At 43.5% G+C, this 22494-nt stretch overlaps 1 protein-coding gene across 4 annotated transcripts in view; it reads right to left on the bottom strand.

Annotated features, from left to right (window-relative positions):
* The window catches only part of LOC111973482 (heparan sulfate glucosamine 3-O-sulfotransferase 5), a 68376-nt gene extending 46135 nt beyond the window's left edge, over positions 1–22241 (bottom strand). For all 4 annotated transcript variants that reach the window (XM_070446559.1, XM_070446560.1, XM_024000868.2 and 1 more), the window contains exon 1: positions 21680–22241. The gene's annotated coding sequence lies outside the window, so the exon portion shown is untranslated. The remainder of the gene's footprint in view (positions 1–21679) is intronic.
* Between the last annotated feature and the right edge of the window lie 253 nt (positions 22242–22494).

Here is a 22494-nt window from a genome sequence, read left to right as displayed (position 1 = left end):
TATGGTAGTATCCCTTGTCAAGAACTGCTGTGTTTCTCACGCTCAACAGTTTCCTGTACGTATCAAGAATGGTCCACCACCCAAAGGACATTCAGCCAACTTGACACAACTGTGGGAAGCATTGGAGTCAMCATGGGCCAGCATACCTGTGGAATGCTGTCGATGCCTTGTAGAGTCCATGCCCCCAAAAATTGAGGCTGTTCTGAGGGCAAAAGGTGGCGCAACTCAACATTAGGAAGGTGTTCCTAATGATTTGTACACTCAGTGTATCATCAATACGTTAACTTGGATTGATCATTTATTGTGCTATAAACATTAAAGTAAAAATACGTTTTTAGGCCAGAGATTCTTCAGATACCATTACCAAGCCATGACATAGTTTGCTCTCGGATTTGAATATTCAGAATAAGTATTACATCAATGAGTTGGCAATGCAGCTCACTCTTGCAAGGCAAGACACTCACACCAGAAACTAATGATGCCTTAAGCCAATAGATCATAACGCGCCAGGGAAAGCGCTAGAATAAATTGCAATAACCTTTCAAAAACTAGCAGCTTTTAAAAGTATTAATTTCTACTCCACATAATTGGATAGGACACCCAGGTGACCGGTCAATATTTTTTTACGGGATTGCCCTGTCAGGAGTGAAGATTGTCTTTGGAGGCAGAGTGATCGTTTAGTGTGAAGTGACAGTGAATCTTGGAAATGGGTCTCCTTAGAACATTATTTGCCATAAATTACTGTGCGGAACTCTGCTCAAGGTCAGCTGTAAAACTGACAGCCTTCAGACAGCAGCACGGACACAGTGCAGCAGCTGGCCAAAGCTTCATCTCATCAGCCTCCCAGTTTATCAGCTGTTGCTAGTGCCACACGCTTACTGACCAGCAAAAAGAGTAGCTCTTAGTAGCTACATAGTATCATACCGATGCCTATAAACTGGGGCAGTAAAACACAGGGCAGTTCTTTATGTGGCCAGCGTACAGACCCATAAGGACAGCCAATTACTTGCTGTGAATCATAAAGACTTAAGTGGCTTTGAACTTTAGCTTGGGTTGGTCTACCTCCAGTGGCATGCTGTACTTCATGAGAGATATTCATGGGAACAGGAAATACTTTACCAGTTTTATTTTACTGGGTATATAATAAACTATAAACTTGGTAGTAGTAAACCCCAATCGGGGCTGTATCTTCAATGGCATCACAGCACTAGTCAATGGGGTTAAATCCACTGACATACCTTAAATCCATTGTGATAGATACCGTAGATAGGACATCGGAAACCAAAGACAGTACAACCGAGGGTTCTGTCTCCGAGGGGACTGTTGTATAGCACGTGGCAGTCCATCTGATGTGGGTGATGTGTTCTCAGAGCAGGACAGGTGACATGCCATAGCATTGATCATTTCCACATGGCGTAGAGTCAATCAAATCACACGACAGCTGCAGCCTTGTCACTGGTACTGTCACAACGACAGAGGCAGGGCCGTGAGAGCTGCCATGCCACACTTTGAAAGTCTGACTACCATGTTCACTGTGTAAACCCCCGGACTGACTAACTCTCTCTCTTTCCTCTACCATTCTCCACTTGTTCTTCAGTTGGCTGGCAGCAACACATCTGTGATAGCAGCACTCACACCCGGCAGTCTGTCTAGCAAAGATAGCCTCACTCCGAGAAACCCATAATCATTCCATTTTCATCCTTTTATTTCTGCTGCATCAGGCTTTGTGAGTGATTTATGCTAATGATCTGAGCTCAAGGAATTTCTCTGACATAGAAGTGGCCAATCAAAGTCAAATTATGCAAATGCTATTCTGCCTTCCGTGTTTGTTTGTCGATTATGTTAAAGTATTCGGTTTTCTGGTAAAACTAAAAGCAGGTATGTGTTTTAAGAAATAAAATAAAAAACATCTAAATGTCAGCACTCAAGGCAGAGCTTATGCAGTTGAAATGGCAAACACGGGAGAGTTTGAATCAATAAATGTGTGAGATGTGGCTGATAAAATTGTCAGGCCAAGTCCTCAGTGTCTACGTGTTAATTACTCCTAGATAGAGCTGATCTGGGAGATCTCCCACGCATTGTGTGATTCAGTCAGTAATCTGTGTCAGTGCACAAAATACATTCATTACGGAAACTGCTATGGATCAACCAGCACTGTGAATCTCACTGCATAGCTGCTCCTATATTGCTGTATATGTCTTGTGTAGACATTTTGGGCTATTGGTAAATAGATTCCCTATTTACAGCAAAGAGCCAAGCCATCAGTAGTCAGCAGCACTGTGGCTCCCATATCATCCACATGTTACGCACCACTTGAAGTCACAACCCAACGGCATAAAATCAGATGTTTAGCCACAATGGGGATGGTGCAGCCTCAGAGAAGATACAAGAATGAGGGCACACAGGAAGCTTGACAGTAAGTGAGTAGCAGCATCTCTTTTTCTTCTTCTTTCCCACGGCAGATGAGAAAGCTTTTAAAACGCTAGCTGCAAGTGTTCATTAGAGATAAGGGAGTTTTCACTGACCACGTAATTACCCAGCTCACAGTGACAGGCAGACTGCATGTGCCAGTCACCACCCTGACAGTAGAGGAAAGGAGGCTGGGAGGGAGACTCCGTGTGTCCCCCAAACTACTTTCCACCGGGACCCATACAGCTCTGGTCAAAAGTAGAGGACTATATAAGGAGTAGGGTGCCATTTCCACCAGGTCGTTGAAGATTGATGTCCTGACGATGTCGGGAAAAGCCTTCAAAACAGGCCACTAGGGGCAACAGTGAGCGCTATTACAATCAAGTAGGCTAGGGTGCTGTGGACAGGGGTGATGGATGGATGTAACCCCATGACTCCGGATCAGAAGGTTGTGTGTTCGATCCCAGTTGTGAACCCTGTTTTTTTTAACCTGTCCCAAAGCTTAACCCTTAACCATTCGTAATGACTGGCTAAACGTAACCCTTAACCATTCGTAATGACTGGCTAAACTTAACCCTTAACCATTCGAAATGACTGGCTAAACTTAATCCTTTTTTTTATTTAACGAGGCAAGTCAGTTAAGAACAAATTCTTAACCATTTGGAATGACTGGCTAAACATAACCCTTAACTTTGGTTCCTTTTTGGTTTGCTCTTCCAGTCTATAGAAAGCGGCAACATAAAGTGCTATTTAATGAAGTTAAAGCTAGCCTAACCACAGATCATCTAGTGCATCAAATTGCTAAATCTTCTCTCCGTCCCGTGGAAAAATGTGCAGAATTGCAGGAAATAAACTCTAAAATTGCTGCTGGGGTTTACTCATAGCACCTCACCTCTGTGACCCAGTTGAAGTGACAGTCTGTCAGATGTTCTCTGTCACAGCTTCTGTTCCCTGCAGTTCAGCGAGAGACCAGTGGCAGGACTCTAAATGCGGTTGGTTGAGGGAGAGGTTAGGGCCCCCAAAAAGGCTAGGGCTCTGACTGCATGTGTGGGTATGGATGTGGGTACGCAGACCTGGGAACCACTCCCGCCCCTCATGATGAGTTAAGGTTTTTGTGGCCCCCACCCCCAACAAAGTTGCCCATTCCAGATCTAGTGCACCAGAGTCACTGGCATGTCACAAGCCCACATTTATTTCCCTGTAAGTAACATCACCTTTCTAAAACACTTCATGAAGCACCCTAAACATCAGTATTTTGCATATTTATTTCCCAGACACAAAGACTGTGATATACAGTACTGTCTGTATTTTCCCATGTTCTTTTGCCTGTTTGAGTGATACAAACCCAGCTCTATACATCCAGACAGTATTTTCCACGTTTTGAACTACATTCCACACAGTATCTGTCATCCTACCTGATTTCCCTGACGAGATCCAATTAGCTTGTTTTCTCTCCTCTTTGATCACTTGAGCTGAGATGTAGCAACATGATGTCATTCTCAATTGATGAGATTATCTTATTTGTCTCTGAGTGCAAAGAAAACGGCAGAAAAGCTTCTGGGTTGTCATTGTATAACTAGACCCATGATAATTCCACATATCCATCTGATCACAGATTTAACATCTAACTTTGTTTTACAGTGAGTCACTCTGAACGGGAGATCTATGCCTGCCAACTCTCTTTAAACATATTCTGTTTTTCTATGAACACCAGACAAGCTTAATGAGCAGAGGAAGCAGACTGGTGAATGTGTTGGAGGAGGAGGAGGGTGCTGGTCTAGACATTGCCACAGGCAAAGTAACAAGCAAGTGCTAAACTTGGCTTCAATGGCTCTGAGCCCAACAAGTAAACAGGTTCAGGAAAAGAACATCTGTCTGTCAGACCTCAGTGCAGAGGGCAGAGGGCAGAGGGCATAGGGCAGAGAGAGAGAGAGAGAGAGAGAGAGAGAGAGAGACTCCTCTTAAGTAAAGCTATAGTCTCACACCTCCAGATGACATCCCGGGGCCAGCTCTGGCTGCAATGTGCTCCAAGAGCAAGTAACATCCATAAAGCTAACAACCCCCCTACAGGAGAGACTGGAGGGGATAGAAGGGGCAGAGGAGGGGAGCCATTCCTAAAATAAGAAGGCCCTCTTAATGGAAGCCTCCTGTTATGAGGTGGCAGGGAAGGGGAGCCACACTGCACTTCTTCTTCTGGCAGGCTGTTGGCCCATTTGGCATGGCCGCCACTCACTGTTGAGGCGGTGATAACTGTAGGTTGCTTAAATCATCAACTGGGAGGCCCTGCAAATGGACATCTACAGGCCAAAGGATGAATGGCGATGGGTGGCCATAACCAAGCCTGATTGACACAGCAAACGCAGCTCTGCAATAACATGGACAATCTGCCTCAAGATGCAGCAAGCAAACTGCACATAAGAAGTCATTCCCACTTACGTGATGATCAAGCTCACCGAATTATCGTTTCGATTACACAGGGTTGAGTCAGTGACTCAGGTGTTGCGAGTAAAACAAACACGACTGTTTTCAAGGAGGGACCCCGTCGAGAGTTCGTTTCTAGATCCTTCAGCTGGAAAGAGTTTTGTCAAATCAGTGGGATGAGAAGAGTGGAACTTTTCACCCAAAAAGTCCCCAATGAAGTGTTTTGACGGTGAGCTTAATAAACCGTGAAGGAGTCATTAATAAGTCATGCTCTGCTGTGTTGACAAATAATGAAGGGTGCATCAGCTGGGGCCACGGAGTACATCAAATCACACACTCAGTCAAACGTAAGGTCAGAGCCAAGGCAACAGCTATTCCCATGAAGTAGCTAGGCCTTTTTGTGCATGCTGTGTGCTCTGATGCGTCACTAGCTAAGGAACCCAGCACGGCAGAAAATGAAAGCTCAGGTGGGTTAGAAGTGCTAGAAGTGTGGACAGCTCCGTTTCAGTTGTTATTGTGTTGTCTGGAAGGTGAACGTCRTCTCTGAGGCAGGGCACCACACAGTATCCAATCAAAGCTCAACAGAAGGATCTAGCTCTTCAGATATCACAGGAGAGGTTGTTGATGGGAACAAGTGACATCAAAAGGAAAACTTGTTTTTCGGTGAGATGGGATACACGAGACGTCGACTTCAATGTGGAGGTCTCTGAGATATATGGATTGTTATTGTACAGTGCAACATCCTTTGTAATAAGAGCCTGACAGCTGCTCCCTCCCAAGTCCCAATGCCAAGCTATGAACCTTGAATATTGAGTGGAGTTGGCTTCATAAAACATGGCTGCTTTTATAAAAAATTTAATACGATTCTGCGGTTTTTACGGCGGCTCATCTAACCATGGCCACTGCTGCCATTGGTTTATTTACAGCGAGGTATAAAAATGCATTCCAATGATAACAGAGCTCATATAAACTTTGCCTCATAACCCGACTGTTGATAGTCATCCATTTGCTTTTGACTTGCAGATACTGTACAACAATATCACGTCTACTTTGCATGGCTTTATCATGTCTAGACAGAGCTGTATAACGCATGTCTCATATTAATGTGTTTATTTACAACTTTCTCTCCTTGCATTGGGCGCACAGTGCAGAACTGCCTGACAGGATATATTATAAATACAATACGTACATGTAGAGTTTTACCTTGGCCATGGCTTCCTGGCCACGGCTCTCTGGAAATGCGTTTGACCTCCCACAGCGTGGCCTGCATCAATCTTCCCGATGCATGACACTTCCCTCCTCACTGACCACACTCGCAGCAGCCGGCCATTATATTCATGGCTTGTTATCAATAATCTCCTGTTCCGTGAAATTGTGTTAAAAGGACGCTACCGATCCCAAAAATCACGGAGCAGCAAATCCATTTTGACACAGAGGCACGTCTCTGGTGGATTTAATTCTGCTGAACAAATAGTATGATGCAGCACGTTTTTTTGTTGTTGATACAAACGTCAGTCCTTCGAAAATAACTCAATCTATTTGCGCAGGTGAGTAGCACTGCGAATGAACAACTTGGGAGCTGCTCGGGGAAATATTTGGCGTAACACCTGATATCCGAAATAGAAAAAGGACATATATCTCAATATCAATACAGGACATAATTGAGTAACTCATAGCTCTGTTCCCCTCATACATAAACTGACTTATTTGGACAAAAAGCAAATAAGTATCTCCACTAGTAGAAATGTTTATAGTTGAGTCTGAGTTCTGGAGTGATTGCTTTCCCTGCTCATCTCCTTGGGCTGAATCAGCACCATGGACAGCAGCCCTAAAGACTTCTTCACTCAGCCATAGATCCTGGAGGATACTGCAGCCTGCCCTACACAGTCCATTAGGGAGGTCTGTTCATCCATCCCTCCATCCATGCCACTGACTGAACTAGCAATGGTCTAATATTGTAATGTAAATACATGTATTCAATAGTATTTAAGGCTATGCCCTTTTAATAATTATTATATGGGTGCCGATGAAACCGATACATATTGCTTGAAGAGGATATAATGAATGTATGTAGACGATGCAGCAAAGTTGAAAACCCCCGATAGGTAGCCTAAAGGGTGAGCTGCAAGAGTTAATGATGTCACAGGTGGGCTCATTATGTGGAGCGTGAAGGTGTGAGCCCCGTAAGGCAGGATCAGTCGAGTGGGAAATGATCATACCTCTGGGACTGTGTGTTTGCACGGGCCACATATTCACCATCATGGATCACAAGCTGAATATATGTCTCTAATCTTTAGAGAAGAGCTTTACCTGCCTCTGGACAAATAGCCAGAGGATATATCAATATGTCTACTCGCTGTTACCGAAATTACTCAACAGTTCAGATTTGCATTTAAAAATCATTCAAAAGTCTCTGATCTCTCCAATGGAAAGGGACAGATAATTCACTGTCCAACCCAGTAAGAGGCATCAAGGTATATCAGAAACCCAGACGTTATGCTATGTAGTCACAGATTACACTCCCTCCCATTACAACTGGTATTACACGGTAACTGAGAGCGCGTAGGTCCCAGAAATTCAATCCCCAGAGTTACCAGTGGATTAGCTTTCCTATCAGTACAGTCATACGACAGCTGAGTAAGGGGATTGAGACTGCTTACAGGGGAACTAGTATATCTACATGTCCTGCTGCATATATATGCACGCATACAGTGGGAGCACATTAATATCAATGTAAAAGTATAGCGTTACTCCAGAGACCGATGTGCCAGGTCAGTGGTGTATGCAGGACATGGCTGTAGGTCAGGACACTCATCTATTTACTAGATCTACTGATCCCGGCAGTAGCTGGAGCTCCAGAATGGATGGCCTCGCTTGCTGCAACAACCCCCCCCCCCCCCCGGACCGCCCTCCTCATCTCCAATGTGCTCGCGACGCAGAGGCTGCACCTAATCATGGAAGATGCTCGGCTGTCCGCTGCTCAACGGGAGTGGGTGTCGGAGACGGAGAGCACCTATGATCTGTCGATGCATTTGTTGACACTGAGGTCATCAGCTCCGGTGCTCAACGCAAACTGTTATTCTTACAGGCCTTTCTTTCTGCTKCCCCCCCCCTCCCCCAACCCCAAAACACAAAGAGAAACATGGCAGAATGAATAATAGACATCTAAGTGCATGCATTGTGTTAAGACGAACAATATGGGTAAGTTGTGGAGCAATTGTTATGCTTGAATGTGGACTTTTCTGTACTATATAGTTACAACGCTGTGCGCGGTGTTACATTCATGTGTTTTGGCGCATTAGCATTCGGTCAGATTTCTGCTTATGACGGGAAATAATAATTAGCACTGTAGATTTAAAAGAAAACCCAGCAAATGTGATGATATATCATTTTTGGGAATAAAAACACAATAGTATGCTGCTGAAAGGGCGAACGGGTTGGCTCATGCAGTGAAGTAAACAGAGAAAGCAGGAACTCAGCAGAACAGCTTTGAAGACTGAAAACACCAGTCCCTCTGTTTCCTTCAACACTTATAATTGAGCCCTGTGAGATTTTACACATCTCAGGAAAAAGCCATTTGAGAGAGAGAGACCCGGTACAACCATTCAGTGGCACCCAGGAGAGGACTASCGTCGAGCGATATGCCCATTTTGAGTTCCTCTAAAATACTCACGGAAACGTGCTTACAATGTGTAAACGTATAAATGTCAAAACAAAAATGACGGGAAACTCTGAGATGTTTGCATAACACCCTAGGCAACAGTAAGAAGAAGCTGTTCTATGCAGCTCCGAGAGGATAAAAAAAGATTTAGGTTACATCCCTGAGGATGTACTGTACCGTGACTTGTACCAAGCCCAACTCCCACCTCATTCTATCCTAAAAAAAGTTATGATGCATTGTGTGTGCATCTGAGAGAGCAGAGGTGTACAAGAGGTGCACTGGAACAGTTTCAGCTGTTTTGCACTGTAATATTCTGGAATTGAACACTGCCATTGAGAGTGCTTGTTTCCACTTTATTAGATGAAGAGAATAACCACGAGACGACCTTGCACATTAATACTTGAGCGCGTGCTCCAAAACGTAGAGAAAAGGGGAGCATTTGTAATTGTGCGATCTGACAGTGAAAGACATTAAGTGAGTCTGTTCTTGTCTAGCGAGGGCCCTGCACGTTCTGACATCAGTCTACATCCAGGCCTGGAGAGAGTTCAGACACAAATTGGCCGAGTGAGAAACAAGAGTTTGAGCAAAAGTAACAAGAGTTTTTGCCTTCAGAATGACTTTTCAAAAAGCCAACATAGCGTCAGAGTACTTTAAGTCAAGGTCCCTGAAAGTTCTGCTCAAGGGTTATGATCTTTTGTTAGTAATAGTGTTTTCTGCAGCGTTTCTTTTTCGGGCTTTGAAGAGATTATGCCTGGGACACTAGACATTACCTTTTTTTTTCCTTCTGTCACGCAGAACTCTAAACATCACTAAAATCTAGGATCCTGGTTTTATCCATTTTAAACCACGACTCTCCCAAAGGCATTGTTCTAACATATCTGATCTAAGAGCACCTCATTCCCCTGCCGGGCTTCAGACAGGACCGCAGTCTATTGCATTAGTCTGTTGTATATCTTATTCAAATACATGCAATAGATTCAATAGTGTATTCGAAAACAGCTTCCTCAACAGTATAATTCTCTTATACTGGTGGCACGGTAGCACTGGAGTCAGGTCCATCAAACCAAAGCCAATGCCGATGTTCTGACTGAGTGTTTTAGGGCTGTGACGTGGATGCTAGCTCTGACTGTCACTATGTGCCCTGCCCCGTGGGCTAATTTATGACTAAAGGAATGCTGTAGCACCCTCGCTCTGCTACATGAGACCAATAGAATATTCATGGRGATTTTGCTCTTTTGACAGCAGAAACTTTCCAGTTTCACAGCCTTCATGGCTTCTGATACAATTCTTATTAATGCCCCTCGGGCTGCTACAGGGTGAACTGAATGCTCAATCAGACAAGACTGTCCTGAGAATCTAATACACTTATGAGGAGAGAAGCCTGCGCTCACTCAGAGAGTCAGAGAGCAAACTGGCTATCAAATGAATCAATTCCAGAGGCGCTAGCAGAAGAATATTCCCAAATCATGTCGACTAGGTCCTTGTGTTCGTGATGCTGCCTGCAAACAAAATCAATCCCACTTACGATAGTTGATCCACTTAAACACCGCAGATCAAACATGAAGATGTTGTCATGGTTTAAAGGACGGCTGTTCCCATGCAATTAGAAAAACATATTCAGAGGAAGCAGCCCTGGGTCAACAGATGATGCATTTCTCAGAAACATAATTTAAGTGGGTAGCAGGGTGTTCCAACTATATTCCTGTGAGAAGTTAGACTACCCTAGAGACATTCAAACGTGGCAATTTCGATCTAAAATCACCCTTGGTTGACTCTGGTCCTGTGAATTATTAGATGAAAGTAACCCAGCCTCCAGCTTGACCCAACAAATCTAGACGTTGTGGCCAGCCTACTGAACAGAATATCCCATCGCCTTCATCGTCTTATTCCTCCATACAGCAAGTCATTAGAATTCAACATAGAACTGTAACACTCTTTACATTTACATAAAAAACATGTAGCCAAAAGACGCTAACTAACTAACTCCTTCACCATCTTTTCACTGTGTCTCTAGTGATGATAAGCTCATAACAGCAGCACTTTGCCTTTACACAACTGTGTCCCACACCGCCTTGTTACATTCAATTATTCAGGTAAATATAACCCTTCGTCTGACCGGAGGCCCTGGCCATTACATATACCCCTGTGACTGCACATTCCCTACACAACCTAAAGTCAACTGAGCAAATGCCACGCTGTATACATGTTTAAAGTACGTACTCCTCTCATTAAATCCCGTAAATGATTATCCCGTCGGTTTCACACCCGTATTTTATTTCACTAGTTTSACCAAAGCATTAGTCTATTTTAGTGAGAGAAACCGATCATTTAAAAAAAAAAGAACTATAAACTTACACCGCCTTAGATCTGCTCTGCTGCATAATTTATTCTCTTCTGGTATCAAATGTGAAGGCTATCTGGGTAATTTTGTGTTGCCTGCTGCTCTTCTTTTCTAAGTGCCTCTGTTTAGACCTTAATTACAAGAGCCCATCTCTATAAGAAAGGGGAGTAATTGAATACAGTGTGGGTCATAACATTTAATAGTATGACTCATCATTAACACTTTGGCAACAGGGATCGATACAACGTAAGTGAAAAGAATACTTGAAAACAAGGCTCCACCAGCAACTAAGTGCTCCATCAGATAACTGCCGCCTATAACTCACAGTGCAGAGAGACTGGGAGAGACTGGGGAGAAGACTGGAGAGAGACTGGGGAGAGACTGGGGAGAGACTGGGAGAGAACTGGGGAAGGACTGGGGAGAGACTGGAGAGAGACTGGGAGAGAGACTGGAGAGAGACTGGAGAGAGACTGGAGGAGAGAGCTGGAGAGAGACTGGAGAGAGACTTGGGAGAGACTTGGGAGAGACTGAGAGAGACTGTGGAGAGACTGGGGAGAGACTGGGGAGAGACTGGGGAGAGTCTGGAGAGAGACTGGAGAGAGACTTGAGAAAGACTGGGGAGAGACAGGAGAGAGACTGGAGAGAGACTGGGGAGAGACTGGGGAGAGACTGAGGAGAGACTGGAGAGAGACTGGAGAGACTGGAGAGAGACTGGGGAGAGAGAAGGTCCAGCTGCTGGGTGTTTTCTCTGTCAGGGGACCGATTCAGATTACTCCTCATCACTGTCACTCGCCGTGGCTCAGCCAGGCCACACTAGACTGACTGACACCCAGCACTCAAAGCCCCTCTCCGTGTTTTAGGTTGACCTCTCCTGGCCGCCACTAGTAGTGTCTCCCAGATGGATCAATAAGCTAGGCAGATTCCTTGATGATTTAGTCTGTGGATGCTAACTCAGGGTTGAATCAGAGCAGATTTGTAGCACACTGCTCCCCCAAGAAACTTGAATCTGACTGGCTGTGTATCTCAATACTTTTTGATTTTAATAAAGTTGTCAACTCCTCCATTTTCATTTTCCTGGATCCACCTATGCCATCGCGGGTAATTTCCTGCTGCAGAATAGCAATATTAAACTCAACATACTTGAGCTTGAAGCCAATGCCGCTGTATGACTGCCTCCGAAAACACTCAACAGAAAATTGTCAACGCTGATCTTTTTACAAGAAATAGCCTCAGCAATCCTGGCTAACCCGAGAGAACCCAGTGGTAAAGAAACAAGGTCCACGGTACACACTACGCTCTGCCAGCACTGCTAAGTATTTCATGCTTCATTGTTTCTGTCCCTGGGTGCTAAAGATTTTGAATCTTTAAAATGGTACAGTGCAGTAAATCTTGCAGCACACCATCCACAGCCCTGCGGGGGATGCATAGCCCTGCCAGAGACAGTGGTTGCCAACGCCCTGCCAGAGACAGTGGTTGCCAGTGGTTACCAAGGCCCTACCAGAGACAGTGGTTGCCAATGGTTGCCAAGGCCCTGCCAGAGACAGAAATGTTATAGGGAGATGCAACCACTAAATGATAGCGGTGGATAGACGCTCAAAATTAGTCACGCTTTTCTATCACTTTGTGTTGCATTCCGCTGTCAGACTGTGTGGCCCAAGTTACGTGTGTACTCTGTCACTACATAAAAAACAAACTGACAGACGTCCTTAAAACTATCAAGTCATCTTTGCCAAGAATAGGATGTTGTTTCAGTAGCATGAATCAAGAAAAATCCTCTCAAGTCCATATAATAAACACTAAACCAGACATATGACTTGCTGGTATTGTTTTTGATGCCACTTGTAAGGTAACATTAGTTCTTATATGTTGATGGTGAAATCCTTCAGTATTCCTTTAGGTTTTCCTTCGCCTGCATTATTTGACAAGCATGAAACAGCAGAGTTGAAGAAGAGAAATGTGGTCCCTTCTCTCAGCCTTTTCCCGGCCCTCATTCCCGGTGACCATGATGGGGAAAGTGCTTTCTGTGAAATTGATGAACCTGACTGTCATTTAGTTATGCCTGCCATTAGTCTACCCTAATTCTGGTCAGAATGACTTAAGTAAATCAACTTTTGTGCTATGGCATCATTTCCAAGCACATCAATAAACCTTTATCTTTTTTATGGTCAAGCTTCGGCAGAGACGCAGTAATGCAAAAAAGATATATAAACTGCTGAACCCTGATGTAACTCGACACGCCACAGAGGGGGGAAAACACATCACACCCCCTTTCTGTCTGTCTGTCTCTGTGAAGTAATGAATGTCTGCTCTGCAGTCAGACAACAAACAGACGCTGCTCTCATCATTTTTGTCAACCGAGAGGTCAGGCTGGAGACTTGATACGCCGGACTCAGCCGCAGAGGAAGATAGAACTTGATGTTTATCAGTTCATTCACAAGCACGAGACAGCATGAGGCAGCATGAGACAGCATGAGACAGCATGAGGCAGCATGAGACAGCACGAGACAGCACGAGACAGCACGAGACAGCACGAGACAGCACGAGACAGCACGAGACAGCACGAGACAGCACGAGACAGCACGAGGCAGCACGAGGCAGCACGAGTCAGCATGAGGCAGCATGAGACAGCATGAGACAGCATGAGGCAGCATGAGACAGCATGAGACAGCATGAGGCAGCATGAGACAGCATGAGACTGCATGAGACAGCATGAGGCTCGGAAGGGGGAAGGAGGGCTTTGAATATATTTTCAATGCACGACAGTTTTTTGCTAGATCTAAACTTTTAATTAAACTTTTATTTCAAACTAATGCTGAAAAGAGACACGTTATGCTCCCGAGTGGTACAGCGGTCTAAGGCACTGCATCTCAGTGCTAGAGGCGTCACTACAGACCCTGGTTYGATTCCAGGCTGTATTACAACCGGCCGTGATTGGGAGTCCCATAGGGCGGTGCACATTTGACCCAGCATTGTTAATAGGCACTGCAGTAAATAAAACAGAATTAAAACATATGTCTTGTCCAGGACCGGAGTCGACACAAACCGGTGCACTATAACCAATTAGAGCCACAGTAGGCATTTATACAAACAAGCCATTTGCTACATTCACTTTGAACTGGACTGTGCGTTTACAGGCAGTTGCAACAGAGCGGCTTTAGATATTTAGAACACATTCGCCAAAAGCCACAAAATACACCTGAATGGATTGTTGCAAATATGAAAACACCATCAGAGTCCTCTTACATTTGGGAACTTTACAGTCCAATTGATCAAACAACCATGAAAGGGTACGCTCTCTCTCCCTCAGTTATGCACAACAACAACACGATCAACAACTAATGCTAGCCAGAGCAAGATAAGCTCAAATCTAAAGAAGGAACAAACTTTTTCAGCTAGTTGGCCATCAAAATTGCACTGATAAACGATGGAGAATTGTAGCCTGAAATCGGAGTAGATAGCCAGAGTGAATTTGGAAACCCAAGAGATATGCTAACTTGATAACAGTCGTTCAAGTTCCTGCTAGCTAACCAAATGACACCTGCATCTCTAGCTGTGTATAGCCACCAAAAAAGCGAAATGTCACTCACCCACTCCTCCAATGGCATGACTTGACAGCCTCCTAGCAGCTAGCTAGCTAGCTAACGTTAGGCTTCGTGTTTTTAGCTTGCTGCATAAATAGATACACTAGCCTATTAGCCATGTTATGACTGACTTGTGATCATTGCCCTTGCTAGTTTGATTGTATTGACATTCCCAGCCGATAAACATGGCATTTCTGCTTCTAGCTCCTTAGCAACTTTTCAGCATTTTATTTTTTTACATTATTTGTCCTGAAAGTTTTTAGTGTTATTACATACAGCCGGAATATATCAGAGTGGCGGTAACTCACCAGCCTTCCGACCAGAAATACAACTTTCCCGAATTGGATCCTTTATTCGTACCCCCCAAGGCAATTGAACTTATCCCAGAGGCTGCTCCAAGACGCCACCGGCGGAGAAGAGGTATTCGGAGAGGACTTCTGACTCAGGAAGCGTGCACTCCATCCACCGCTTCTGAGTATATTACTCGCTAATGATCAGTCCCTGGACAATAAAGTAGATGAGCTCAGGGCGAGGATCTCCTTCCAGAGAGACATCAGGGACTGTAACATACATAAAACATACTGTTTTACGGAATCATGGCTCTCTCCAAATATACTGTCCCTGTCCATACAGCTAGGTGGGTTTTCAGTACATTGCGCAGAATTATACTAAATATTGTATCCACAACTGTCCATAATGTTTATACATCCATCACACACACACACACACACACACACACACACACACACACACACACACACACACACACACACACACACACACACACACACACACACACACACACACACACACACACACACACACACACACACACACACACACACACACACACACACACACACAACACTCCGGGACTCCGACATTGCTCATCCTAATATTTATATATTTCTTAATTCCATTCTTTTATTTTTAGATTTGTGTGCATTGTTAGATATTACTGCACGGTTGCAGTCTTACGGTTGCAGTCCTTTCAGAATCACCAACCTGCCACACACTGAAGTCCTATAGGTTCGCCATTACGCAAACATGTCTATAACTGATAAGGCCGTTAAGATATTAATGTTTCAAGAAATGAGTGTATATATTTGGCCTGGCGAAGCCGTTTTATGCGCTGACTAAATGGAAGCTGATAGTTATGAGTTTTTTACTCTGCTGCTCGAGGGAAGAAATTACGAGTCCTCACTGTCCGAGACGAGTCAAGACCGAGTACAAATGTATCCGACACAAGTCCGAGACACTCAATATGTGGTCTCGAGACTGGACTCAAGACCAGTCTTGAGTACTACAACACCGCAGATTAGATGATACTATTTAGAACGAGCAGCCAGCACACGAACGAAATTGTGCAACAGCGAGAAGGCAACAAGCATGCAGATGCAATAAGTGAAAATACATGATCTATGTACATCCAATAAGAGTCGAAAGAGGGATACACTAGCTATCCCTTTTTTGTCCATTGAAATAAGATCAAATTGATCAGAAATACAGTGTAGACATTGTTAATGTTGTAAATGACTATTGTTGCTGAACACGGCTGATTTTTTTATGGAATATCTACATAGGCGTACAGAGGCCCATTATCAGCAACTATCACTCCTGTGTTCCAATGGCAAGTTGTGTTAGCTAATCCAATTTGATCATTTTAAAAAGCTAATTGATCATTAGAAAATCCTTTTGCAATTATGTTAGCACAGCTGAAAACTGTTGTTCTGATTAAAGAAGCAGTAAAACTGTCCTTCTTTAGACTAGTTGAGTATCTGGAGCATCAGCATTTGTGGGCCCAATGTGCCACTGGCAAATTTACCTGAATGTCAAGCCCTGCAAGGGCATGCTAATTTAAAAGATTGCTAGTCATTATCATCCTGGCTCTGTATGGAATGCAGCTACATTATAGAACACAGTTCAGGTTATTAACGTCGCGCCGCAGGAAAAAAAGGGACCGACCTAATCATGTGCTGGTGCCATCAACTGAAAAAGTTGGTTGCACCAGTGCCACAAGTGGAAAAAGTTTGTCTAGAGCCCTTGCAATTTTAAAGCATGCTTTAAAACTGTCAAATGTTGTCTCCGCTACATGGCAAAATATGTATAATTGTAGGAATTTAGCTATTGTGTGGCCAGTAGAAGGCCCTCTATAATGGTCGGCCACGCCCACTTCCAAGCCAAAACTCTCCCTACACTAACATTGCAACCACTGTTGGAAAAAATCCTCGGGGAAACACTGACCTGCATTGGACCTTCCATTACACTGAGCGTACAGTACAAAACAGTACACACATTATTCAACGTCACTCACTGTACTGTATGCCTCAGCTCAGAAAATCTGTTGTTCTTTACAGAAACACTGCTATAGGTGCAGTATCATKGCTTAGCCTACAACAGGGACTAGTGGAACGATAAGGCTTAAGGCAGTGAAAAACAAATGAGCAGTGAGAGCTTGCAACAGGGAGGAGGAACATGGTGAGGAAGTGAATAGGCATCACTCAGAGACGAGTCGGCGTAATTATTTATGCATTCCAAAGTCAATTACACACAGTACAGAGCACTGGTAGTAAATATGGATCCATGCTAGGGGTAATATACTGCATTTTCATTCAACGGCTTTAAAACCACAAGTACCGCAGAGGGAGAGCTATAACTTCCATTGTTTTTCATCCGAACACAAAGGAAAATAGATACAATATCTGATACCGTGCAATTGTTTCTAAAACCTAAAGCAAAAGCTACTCAACAACATATGACCAATACTATGGTGTGCATTTTRTGTTTGTAAATAAATCATGTTTATTTCAAATGTGAAATGAACATTTCAAAGGGAAGCTCAGCTAGAAAAAAAAGCAAACGAAAATCAGAAGTGCAAAATCTAATGTAATCAAACATAAGGTTTCCAGCGGTACACCGTTGGGAAGGGCGTCTATGCTGCACCCGACGAATCYTGAGAATCAAACCCATATGGCTAACGGATGTGGATGACGATATTGTTTTCAAAGGCGCTAAAACGCGCTGCTGTCCTTCAGATGTTCCTCAGCCAGACCTCCGCACATCATTACAGGGAGGTATAATAGAGCACACTTGATCAGACCCAAGAGGAACAGAGTGCAAGGGAAGAGCAGATCGGTCTGTGAATAATGATCACGGTCACCTTAACTGTAACTCACCAGCAACAGRAAGATGACTTAGATAGGGGTGTCAGGACAGAGGAGTGACAAATTCCCGCGCCATACGCAGCAGCTTTCAATCGCATCTCTCTCTCTCTCCCTAATTGCATTGCAAGCAAGCAATTCATCTCGATTGTTGTTCAGCAAACACGTCTGTTCAAATTGGGCATTGCTGCTAGTTGGTATCTGACCACGGATTATTAAGGATCAGGATTGATGACACCGTGCTTTATAGGGGTAGATATCCACTACTGTATGTGTGTTATATTTGTTTACTTAATGAGAGTCAGTAGTCAAGGTCAAGTTAGATATTGCTTGGAAACTATATACACTGAGTGTACAAAACATCAGGAACTCTTTCCATGACAGACTGACCAGGTGAATCCAGGTGAAAGCTTTGATCCCTTATTGATGTCCCCTGTTAAATCCACTTCAGTGTACTGTAGATGAAGGGGAGGAGACAGGTTAAAGAAGGATTTTTAAACCTAGAGACAATTGAGACATGRATTGTGTATATGTGCCATTCAGAGGATGAATGGGCAAGACAAAAGATTGAAGTGAACAGGGTATGGTAGTACATGCCTGGCGCACCAGTTTGAGTGTGTCAAGAACTGCAACACTGCACGGTTTCTCACGCTCAACAGTTTCATGTGTGTATCAAGAATGGTCCACCAACCAAAGGACATCCAGCCAACTTGACACAACTGTGGGCATTGGAGTCAACATGGGCCAGCATCCCTTCGGAAAGCTTTCGACACCTTGTAGRGTCCATGCCTCGACGAATTAAGGCTGTTCTGAKGGCAAAAGGGGGTGAAACTCAAGGTGTTCCTAATGTTTTGTACACTCAGTGTACATTAGTGCTGAGCAATTCACAGAAATGTCAGTTATTTTTCAGTTTAAAACAACTAATTGACCAACTGCGGTTCAATTATTTGAATTCCATTTTGTTCGTTTTTTTTCTTCTGTGAGCTCAATGCGCATATTGCAGTTTCTCTACATAAATGAGATCCAGCCTGAACTGTAAGGAGTTGTAGTTTCCAATAGGCCAAAATTATACATAATTACCGCATTTTATGCACTAAACTAACTACAAGGACCATAATCCGTTGCACATCTACTTGTCCAGTCTGTGTTTATTTTATGCCTGCTACAGAAGAGACAAAAGAATGCGCGATTGGGAGGTTATGTAGAGAGCAGCTGTTGCTTTGTGAGGTATCTCTACCTGAAAATACATGATCTAAGTGATGGATAGTCAGTATTCAGCAGTCCTAAAAATATGCMTTATTTACTTTTAAGAACTATTAATAGTGATTTTGTCAGAGAGCATAAGCAGCAGCTCTACAGAGATGAGATGACTTGGAATGAAATAATAAAGTCATCAAATTAAACAAATGTAATATACACAACAACTGAAATATTTTATTAAAGTCAAATAATGTGAATAAATGATGGTTAATAAGTGATGAGCTGTAAWGGGCTGTCACCACCATCATGGGACTTTTATTCAGATTTTTATTCTGTGCTGTTGCAGCATTCAACCCACATAATATATATTGCATTTAATGCTTAAAAAAAACACTCAAAAGCCAAAATCGCAAACCATGATTATTTTTATAACCTAACCAAAACTTCCTCAAAAAGCACTATAATTGCTCAGCACTAGTGTACATTCAAGTACTCCTTTTGTTGCCAAAATAAAATGTAATATAGCTAACTTTGGCTTGCGGTTTTGATAGAATCACTTTAAAGGACACTGTAAACTCTGAGTGAAAGGCTATTCTCCATTTCTCGCTCTCTTTCTTTCTTGAGATTTTTACAGTGCTTGGCAAGCTCTCCAGCCAGCCACGTTGTTTCATCAGCCGGTAGCAGGATGCTCCATTTTTTTTCTTCCTCCAGAAGGTCAACGGAGACTGGCCTGCTTTCAGCTCCTGCCTGGGAGTCCTGCTGCAGCCCTACCCAGTGGAGTCATTAAGATGAATGCAACAATATGGCGCCCTGGCTGCCTCTTGCTGTCGGCCATCATGGCGTTTATTATCCCAAATTAGGCCTTTGACAACGCAGCAGCCCCTAACTCATCCCTGTGGCGCACTGTTGCCTATGTGGGGGTGAGTGGATGGAGTGCAGAGCGGAGAGAGACACTCGTTTTATGAGATCCGTCCTTGATTTAAAGTTTCTGCTGTCTTTCTGAAGAAGTGCCAGAGGAGTAGGATATCGAGCTCTCTAGTGAAGACTAGTGGTGCCCACATTGTACGTGCAAGACTGAGCTGGAAAACACACAGAGGCAGATGGCTTAGGGAAGTTATTGTCTTTTTACCCATGTTGCGCATTCAACAACATGGCGCTGCAATGTGTAGATTCTAACGTGGCATTGTTCCGTGTGGTTTATGTCTGTTTCCACTGACTTTTACCGATGAGGCTGGAGACTTAACTAATTGCAAAAGCCCTATTAGAAAGTAAATGCAGAGTAATGGTGACAGGCTGATCTACACAGCAAAAAGCATCTGTAGACAGTAATGAAAGTAAATCACCACAGAGGCGAGAAGACACAGAGACAAACACACAGATCAAAGAAGAGCTTACACACACACAGGAGAGGAAGAGAGGAAGAGAGAAGAGAGAGAGAGAGAGGAGAGAAGAAAGACGGAGACGGAAAGAAAGAGAGAAGGAGAGAGAGAGAGAGAGAGAGAGAGAGAGAGAGAGAGAGAGAGAGAGAGAGAGAGAGAGAGAGAGAGAGAGAGAGAGAGAGAGAGAGCGAGAGAGAGAGAGAGAGAGAGAGAGAGAGAGAGAGAGAGAGAGAGAGAGAGAGAGAGAGAGAGAGAGAGAAGAGAGAGAGAGAGAGAGAGAGAGAGAGAGACGCGGAGAATAGTGTTTTGGCGCAAACCAAGTGTTGATGTTATGCATGATTTGGTACTTGTTACATTTTGGTATCACTTTAAACTCATGGATTTCATTGGCATAGGAAGTATATGACAAGAAACTAGGGCGCACTACAACTACCTACATCTGTGAGGGATACATTATATGACACAAACGCTTGTGTTTATAAAGCAAATACCCTCTTAGAGCAACATCTACCCAATCACTAGGAGCCCAGATTAAAAATATGTTTTAAGATCTGAAAATGTCTGACATTAAGAGCTCTATTTGCACATCATAGAAATCAGATTCTATTTTGATTTGCTATAACAAAAATGTATGTCAAAACTAATGTTTTTTGTTTTACCATCAACACTTTTTATGAGCTGCCTGTGTAATGCATTGAGTGCCCTCCATCTATATTACATAGTACAATATACTGTAAAACCTGCTATAGGCATTCATAAAGCAATTTGCAGCAAATAACAGCATAAACACAGGTTCAGAATACATAATGTACTATAAACAGGTGACAAAGTTACAATTTAACTTTGTGGAAACATCCTTGAAATTCTGTAGGTTATTACATGGTTATTAGATGTAAATAGAGTATACTATTTATCCAATACCGCAGTGTTTCCCAACTCCATTCCTAGAGTATCCCCAACAGTACACACATTTAGTGTAGCCCTGGATAAACACACCTCATTCAACTCATCACGGGCTTCATGATCAGTTGACAAGTTGAATCAGGTGTGCTTGACTGGGTTACAGAAAAAATGTGTACTGTTGGGGGTACTCGAGTACTGGAGTTGAGAAACACTGCAATACAGAACATAACTGTGAACTTAAAGACTGACATAAGGGAAAGATTGGCATGTAAAACTTGTAAAAAATAAAATAAAAAAAACATGGGCCAAAAGAAATTACGCCTAGCAGGTCAATTTTAGCTCTGTCCTGACAGGTGAAAATATGGAGTGAAATGCAAAGGCTTATTATTTACCCATGTAAAAAAAAAAAAAAAAACATACATTATGTTAACTAAGTTATAGAGACTTGTCCAAACTTTGGGATGAAAACGTAAAATATATCCATTCAGCCATTGCTTCCGTAGTTAGGCTACCTGCCCGTAGAAAACAGCCTAGTCAGAACACAGCGCTGTGCCTAGTTGGTGGAATGAATGACACGTACCTAATGTTTTTTTTTAACCAACAAAATGTTACTGTAAACCTACCTGTTAGGCATCCTCAACGGGACACGGCTATCCTCTCAGCGGCGAAATGCACAAGAAGAACCAACAAGATGCAGTAGAGGTCAGAAAGCGACCCCACATAATCTGCGGGCTAGAGCAGGTGCTTCTCGGTCTCAAGCACCTACACGCACTGCCGCAAGAGATGTCCCGGACCGACTCGTCGAGAAAATGTTCTGTGTTTCTATATGCTAATAAACTATTCTAAACAGTCATCCTGCTGGTTCCACACGGAACACACGTGTACACAAATATCGGCGCCAAGAAGTCAGGTGTAGGTAATCTGCTACTAATGTAATGAAGTAGGTTGTGACATCTCGTGGACCTCTGTGGGAATGGTGAATCTCAGCGCTGTCCCGCGGAAACTGTAGATCGGTAARTGCGTACCCTCTGCTTTCAGGGCACCTTGACAAAGCACTGTGCAGTTGGAATATGCGCGTTCAAGCTTTTGAGTTCCAAAATACAGTAGGAGTGCCCACCACAGCCGTCCACCAGTAGCAGCAGACTTGTGACTGACGACTGATTTTGAGAGTTTGGGCGTTTCTTGGAGGAGAGGTGGATGCGCAAACGATATGCAGCTCAACTCAGACAAGAGAGGTAATGGTCGGAGCTAGTGTCGTACGTTTATTGTGAAGTGGGCTACTGTAGCCTCTGTGTCCAAATGTCAATCCCATTAGCCCACCATAAAAATAAAATGATTTGGTCATTTCAAATAAAAATCACCAGCTTTGTAGAATTTCGGTTTTAACTATTTGGAATCATTGCAACTTCCCATAATTGATAACTGGGACAGCATGTGT

The sequence above is a fragment of the Salvelinus sp. IW2-2015 genome, linkage group LG14, assembly GCF_002910315.2.
Source record: "Salvelinus sp. IW2-2015 linkage group LG14, ASM291031v2, whole genome shotgun sequence".
NCBI classification, from domain to species: domain Eukaryota; kingdom Metazoa; phylum Chordata; class Actinopteri; order Salmoniformes; family Salmonidae; genus Salvelinus; species Salvelinus sp. IW2-2015.
The sequence above is the reverse complement of the archived record's forward strand: the minus strand, read 5'-3'. Positions and strand labels throughout refer to the sequence as shown.